A 7,894-nucleotide genomic window follows, 5' to 3' on the forward strand; every position below is an offset into this window, starting at 1 on the left:
TAAAATCTGAAACAGTGGCATTAGTGCAGGAACACATAGCTCAGTAAAAGAGAAAACAGAATCCAAAACAGACACTGCTGCCTACAAGAACTTAACCAGTGAGAATAGGATGGATAATTCACTAAATGAAGCTAGTGAAAGTAGAAAGGTAGGAAAAACATGCCAAAGTCTCACTTCACAGCATCATTAAAAAAAAAAAAAAAAAGATGGCCCGGCACACGCCAATGGGCGGTGCCGGGCCAACCTGATGTTCCCAGAGGCCAGTGCGTCGGTGGTGGTTGGGTGTTAAGATGGCGGCCGTGGGTCTTCGGCTCAGCGACTTGGTTTGGGGGAAGCTCGGTCGATACCCTCCTTGGCCAGGAAAGATTGTTAATCCACCCAAAGACTTGAAGAAACCACGTGGAAAGAAATGCTTCTTTGTGAAGTTTTTTGGAACAGAAGATCATGCCTGGATCAAAGTGGAGCAGCTGAAGCCCTATCATGCTCACAAAGAGGAGATGATCAAGATCAACAAGGGTAAACGGTTCCAACAGGCTGTGGATGCCGTGGAAGAGTTCCTCAGGAGAGCCAAAGGCAGAGACCAGACATCATCCCACAACGTGGCTGATGACAAGAATCGACGTAGTTCCAGCGAGGAGAGAAGCAGGCCTGGCTCGAGGGAAGAGAAGCGCAAGCTTGGCCTATCAGGAGGGAAGGTGAAGAAGAGCACCGGGAGAAGGCAAGAAGAGGGTGAACTCAGGGTCTTCAGAGAGAGGTTCCATGTCCCCTCTGGAAAGAGCACAGGAGCAGAGCCCCCGGAAGCGGGGCCGGCCTCCAAAGGACGAGAAGGACCTCACTGTCCCTGAGTCAAGTACTGTGAAGGGCATGGTAGCTGGGCCTATGGCTGCATTTAAATGGCAGCCAACTGCGAGCGAGCCTGTTAAAGATGCAGATCCACATTTCCATCACTTCCTGCTCAGCCAGACAGAAAAGCCAGCTGTGTGTTACCAGGCAATCACGAAGAAGTTGAAAATGTGTGAAGAGGAGACTGGCTCCACCTCCATCCAGGCAGCAGTCAACACAGCCGTCAATGGCAGTGTTACGCCCACAGACTAGAAGATAGGATTTTGGGGCCTTGGACTCATGGGAAGTGGCATCGTCTCAAACTTGCTGAAAATGGGACACACGGTGACCGTCTGGAACCGGACTGCCGAGAAGTGTGATTTGTTCATCCAGGAGGGGGCCCGCCTAGGAAGGACCCCTGCTGAAGTGGTTTCCACCTGTGATATCACATTTGCCTGCGTGTTGGACCCGAAGGCCGGCAAGGATTTGGTGCTGGGTCCCAGTGGTGTGCTGCAAGGGATCCGGCCTGGGAAGTGCTATGTGGACATGTCAACAGTGGATGCGGACACAGTCACCGAGCTGGCCCAGGTGATTGTGTCCAGGGGGGACGCTTTCTGGAAGCCCCCGTTTCAGGGAACCAGCAGCTTTCTAACGATGGGATGCTAGTGATCTTGGCAGCTGGAGACCGGGGCATGTATGAGGACTGCAGCAGCTGCTTCCAGGCCATGGGGAAGACCTCCTTCTTTCTAGGTGAGGTTGGAAATGCAGCCAAGATGATGCTAATTGTGAACATGATCCAGGGGAGCTTCATGGCCACCATCGCTGAGGGCTTGACTCTGGCCCAGGTGACAGGCCAATCCCAGCAGATGCTCTTGGACATCCTCAATCAAGGACAGTTGGCCAGCATCTTCCTGGACCAGAAGTGCCAAAATATCCTACAAGGGAACTTTAAGCCTGACTTCTACCTGAAGTACATTCAGAAGGATCTGCGCTTAGCCATCGCACTAGGTGACGCTGTCAACCACCCTACTCCAATGGCAGCTGCAGCCAATGAGGTGTACAAGAGAGCCAAGGCCCTGGACCAGTCTGACAATGACATATCTGCCGTCTACCGAGCCTACATACACTAACCCATCAGCACCCCCAGCCCCACCAGCGTGCCCTCTGACCATCACCCCCATTCGAGGTCAGGGACTCAACTCTGGACCAGTCTGTCTGTCTCCATTTCCTTTTCTACAGACTCTGAGAATCGCTGTCAGTACGACACTGCTGCCCTGGCAGTCTCAAGGCAGGACTGCTAGCAAGTCTGGCCAGCAGGAGAAAGCTGGGCACTGGTCCCTCCCTCTCCCAAGACTAGGTGACTGTGTACATAGACACACACAGAGGCTACTGTCTCAGGATAGAAGCTGCTGCCTGGCTCTTTTCCCCCCTTTCTTTATTTCAAGCTTGTTTTCTCAAACTCCTTCAAATGGAAGAATTAGAATCAGCAGTAAGAGCTGAAACATTCCCCACAGCTTCCCATGGAGCAAGGAGGCAAGTGTCACTCCATGGGCATGTCCCTGCATTGGACATTCCCACAAATCCTATCACAGGGAGATTGGGCTAGCAAGACTAGGCAGGGTCTTCAACCACCAGCCTAGGTGGCCACCTTGAGGACTTTCTGGTTCAAAGATCCTCAGTGTGCAGCCACCTCCTCGTATGTCCTTGTTAGAGACAGATACTGGCTCCTTGAGAATCAGGGCAACAAGCCTGACCTGAGCATGGGCCTTCTGGATGTCCTGCGCCCTCTCTGCTGCCCAACCTCAGCCCTCTTGGAGACCCCAGGCAGGGATCCATGGGCTGGGCTGAGTTCTTGCATCAGTGGGGCAAGGACTGGCTTCTTGGCTTGCTCTCAGTATTTGGATTTGCATTCCAGCCCTTGGGAACAAGGTCCCAAGAGCCACCAGGGGTGAAGAGTGAGGGCAAGATGCATGCCCTCCTGTTTCCGTTATGCCCCACACTCTCCCACTGACTCTGGAGGGCCACTCTGCCTGGCCTCACAGCTCACCGCCACCATGTGTGTGTCCCCTGCATGCTATCCTTCCCTCTCCAACCCTGCGGACAGTCCTCCTGGGTCAGTCTCTGGCCCAGCCCGTTTGGCAGGCTGTGTCTAGGCTCAACTCTTGCCTTTCCCTCCTGCCTACAGCAGCATCCTGAGGGTATCAAGCAGCCAGTTGTGCCTGAGCTATCCTCTAGGAATAACTCAGGCATCCCTAGAATCCAGCTTTCCTTCTTGGCTGGGAGTCTGCTCCTGCCTTTCCCTCAGTAGGGGTGGGTGTGTGGGGTTTCTTCCAAAGTTACAATTTGTAGAATGTGGGCATTGCTATGGAAAGAGGTAATTATATATAGAGAAATATATAGCCAGTGGGTCCCTGCACCCTGCAGCCTTGGCCTGTGCAGGGCCAGGCATCACAAGGCCTTGCCAGGCAGCCAGGACTGTCACCATTTGTGACCTCACTGGGTTAGGAGTCCTTTTCTGTCTGAAGACGAAACCAGATCCATGGGGATGGGTGGGGAAAGCGACAGAGGGTGTAAGAAAATCGGTTCATCAGTGTTGTCTTAATATTGTTGACACTTATGTAAAGTTACTTTTCATGAGTATTTCTGTTTAAACTATTTCACCTTTTGTTTGTAAAACCTTCCCCTTTTGAGGAGAAAATGTGAGACTTGTGGTAGGGGCCGGGTCAGGGGAAACTGTAAGAAAAGCCCTTCTTTACCCACCCACCCACCTGTTTTCCTTTAAACCTTTCAGTGACAAATCTAGGTAATTAAAGTTGTGAATTTTTGGTGTTTTTTGCTTTGTTTTTAATGAACATTCGTCTTTCAAAATAGGATTGTGTGATAATGTTTAAATGGAAAAAAATTATTTAAAAGCCCACATGATTTTTGTGCAATTAACACAGAGCTACCGCAAGAAAAATAAAACATTTCTTGGTAAAAAAAAAAAAAAGCAGATGAATATTTACTTGCTTTCTTGATGAGAACAGGCTTTAAACAACAAAGGAAGCTACAATGAAAAAGATAAAAAAGCCCAGCAACAATAGCAAAGGTCAACAGAGCAGCTAACAACAAATGCTAGTGAGGTTGTGGATAGAGTGGAACTCTTATTCACTGCTGGTAGGAATGTAAAATGGTACTACAACTATACATCAACCATTATACGTTTGAAAAAGCGGAAGGCACTTTCTCAAAAAGTTGAAAATAGAAAAACCATTTGACCCAGCAATTTCACTATTGGGAATATACCCTAAAAAAACCAGAACCACCATCCAAACAGATGTATGCACACCCATGTTTATTGTTACATTATTCACAATCACAAAAAGATATAAGCAACCCAAGTGCCCATCAACAAATGAATAGATATAGAAACACTACTAGACTACTCCACAGCACTAAAAACAATGAACTCATAAAACGCTTTCTAAATTAACTTTTATGAGTCTTACTTCTTTGTTTAACAATAATTACCATTCTTAAAAGAGTGGAGGGTCAGTGAAAGAGAGGAAGACCCCTATCAAGATGGACTGACACAGCAGTGGACTCAAATGTATCAGAGATAGTGAGAATGGTACAAGATAAGATAATATTCAGATCTGTTGTTTATAGGGCCACTATGAGTTGTATTCAACTTGATGGCATCTTACAACAACTAGAATGTCACCCTGAAACCCACAACGTCCCTTTTCAGCAGGAAGTAGCTAAGAGAATACACCGTCACCTTTTCCTTATGAATCAGGGTGAAGTCTTTCTCAGGGAGGAGTGATAGGGAATGGCAAGGGACACACTAACAAAGGAGATTAATCAGAGCTGGCTTTGACAAGCACTGTGGCAATTAGACAATTAAAACAGACATTGGGGGTGGGGAAGGAGGAACGAACTGGGGATGAGGGTGGAGAAAACAGTGCAACAATGAATGAATGAGAACCCAAAATCTCTGTAAATGTTCATTAAAATTAATAAAATTTAATTTAAAAAAAACAACTAGAATGCCTTTATGATGTCCCTTCAAAACTCACTATGTTTTTCTTTTCCTTTCCTCATTCACTAATCTCTGCTCCCTGTGTCTGTCCTGCCTGTCAATTTTTCTGAGATTGTTTCTATTTGTGGGTAAAATTTCCCTTCTTATTTTCCCTTCTCCTTCCCCCCCTTTACTTTTCCTCTTCCCCCTCCTTATTTGATCAGTTATACATGTTCTGTTCCAAAGGGCTAATTACAATACACATGTGGTCTGTGCAGCCATTCATTTCAGGTTGATCTTCCCTTTTTCCTAAACCATTACAGATGTCATTATCCAGCCGTTCTTCCCATTCCCTTCCCATAATCATCCTATTTTCTAATAGTGCTTTTATGCCATATTTGTTCTTTTGTCATGGAGTTATTTCTCTCACTATAATGTCTTGTAGACTTTATCTCTGTTGTATAGTGTTTGACAAGTTCTTCGTCATTTTTTTAGTGCTGCATAGTACTCCGGTGTGTGAATGCACGGCAATTTATCTATCCATTCATTGATTGATAAGCATTTCTGATGCTTACTTTCCTTGCTGTTGTGAATAATACTGCAACAAACATCTTCTTGCTGTTATTGTTATGTGCTGTTGAGTGCTTGTGACTCATAACAACCCTATGTAGAACAGCTCTAAACCCTGAACTATCTTGAGTCAATTTCATTGTCTCTGACACACCTACCCTTATTACCCTAGTTACTGAGTCAATTCATCTCATCCAGGGTCTTCCTCTCTTGCACTGTTTCTTCACCCTTCCAAGCATGATGTCCCTTTCCAAAGACAAGTTCCTCCTTGTAACATGCCCAAGTATGTCAGACAAAGCTTCACAATCCTTGCCTCCAAGGAACAGCCTGGCTTCACCCTCTCCAGGATGAATGTGTTCTCCTAGTAGTCCATGGTATACTCAATATTCTTCTCCATCACCATAGCTCAAAGGCATCGATTCTTCTTCTATCATCCCTAGCTCTCTGATACATAGCAAATAATTGCAAAGGATCAGATGTACCTTAGTCTCTAGACTGACATCATTGCTTTTCAGTATTCTGGAGAGGTCCCTAATAGAAGGTTGTCCCAATGCAATTTGTCTTGCTGGTACCAAGAGTGTTGTGTAGGGAGCTCTGGTAGCCCAGTGGCAAGAAGCTGTGCTGCAATCCCAAAGGTGTGCAGTTAAAATCCACTAGAGAAGAAGAGGTAATCTCCAGTCAGATCTGACTCAACAGTACACAACAAGAAATAAAAAAGAAGTCTTGTTTGTGGAGCCATGCAAGTTGAAGCTGTTAACAATCTCAATCTTTTCACCATCTATCATTATGCTGCCAATTGGCCCAGTGGTGAGAATCTTTGTTTTCTTGATGTTGTGATTCAATCATATTGAAGGCTACAAACCTTTACTTTCTGCAGTAAATGCCTCAGGTTCTCCTCAGTTTGGGCAAGTAAGGTTGTGTCATCTGCATAATGCAATAACATAAGTATAAATATACATCTGTTCATGTCTAACTGTCATTTCCTTAGGGTATATCTCTAGTATATCCCTAGGAGTTAAATCGTTGGATCAAATGAAGTTTGTATTTTCATCTTTTTTTGAAGAAACATCAGACTACTCTCCATATGGTTGTATCATTTCTACATCCCTGCCCGCAGTACATTAGAATTCCAATCTCTCTGCATCCTTGTCAACAATTGTTGTTTGTTGTCCTGTTAAACTTTGTTGCAAAAGTGAGATGATGGATAATTCACTATTGTTTTTTATTTGCATATCTCTAATAGCTAATGATTTCAAGCATGCCCACATGCATTTAGCTTATTATTCCTTTAGTTATTTGGTAAAGAGTTTGTTTTTTTTTTCAGGAGGCTTGGCTTATTGACTTCGCCTAATGTTGGGGCTAGCCTGAGTGAAGGAACCAATAGGTCTAGAATGCAAGAAAAGTGGACTCCTGAGTTTGTATCTGATGCCCATCTGAACCTAGCCTCAGATGGCTGAGAATGAGTTGCCCAAAACACAACTAGATGATCCATGTTGTGAACTAGTGTTGATTGCTGAAACCCAATTGCTTGCTCGGAACTGAACTTTGTAGACACAGGTGCTCAAAATTTTCCAAATTGAACAGTAGGGATATACTTGTTCCCTCAGAGTACTTATTTGATAAGGATAAGCAAATCAGAAATTGGCTATCTAAAATGGGAACACTAAGGCATGAGGAATGAAGTACCTGGCTTCTATGCTTTCATGGATGTAGTTATTAGCAAGATGAATGTAAAAGGATAAACCCCACACTATTATTAACACAATATTAGTAATACAATGTAAATAAATAATTGCATGAAATAGACTGTACATGAAAAGGGGAGAGAGACTTCCCCCAATTTGTGAGTTACTAGAGGAGTTGGGAGGAAGTTCCCTGGATCTCCCCGAAGAGAAACTGCGTTAGCTGGGGAAGCTAATTCCTGACCACCAAGAAAAAAATAATAGACTTTCAGAGAGGCAGGGCACACTTAGGTGAGATTCTCACAGGGCTACTCTGCAGATCAGTTAGGATTTGAAGTACATCAGGAAAAGTGAACTTTCCCACTGCGAAGGCCACAAAAGAACCTCACGTAGAAAGAATGTTGTTCCCCTTTATCGAGGGAACATATTAGGCCTACATCTAATCAATAACTTCATAAAGAAAAACTTCACGTAATGTCAAGAAAGCAGCAAGTGGCCTCAAATACTGTAGGAGAAAACAACAACAAGAAGACTTCTCCTTAAAAAGCAAAATTTATTTCAGACCCAATGAATATCCCAGAAACAGAAAGGCAGAAGAAATATGTTGATGTGATGTTATATGAACAGCAACAGAATAAGGTAGAAATGATAGAAGAAAAATTTGAAGTCACAAATTAAAAGAATACCCATGAGACAAAGAGAAAAAAAAGGGGGGGGGGAAACCATGAGGGAACATGAATAACTACTGAAGCAATTGTGAAAGATGGAAGAAAGAAGGGAAACCATCCCATCCCAAGACCAAGACAGTATAGTCAACACA

General features: G+C 44.6%; 1 pseudogene; it reads left to right on the plus strand.

The window, feature by feature from the left end:
• Nucleotides 1-224: 224 nt before the first annotated feature.
• On the plus strand, nt 225-1,952 carry LOC102871075 (annotated as a pseudogene).
• The last annotated feature ends 5,942 nt before the right edge of the window (nt 1,953-7,894 follow it).

The sequence above is a fragment of the Elephantulus edwardii genome, unplaced genomic scaffold, assembly GCF_000299155.1.
Source record: "Elephantulus edwardii isolate Elephantulus edwardi_28Jun2011 unplaced genomic scaffold, EleEdw1.0 scaffold00058, whole genome shotgun sequence".
Taxonomy (NCBI): Eukaryota; Metazoa; Chordata; class Mammalia; order Macroscelidea; family Macroscelididae; genus Elephantulus; species Elephantulus edwardii.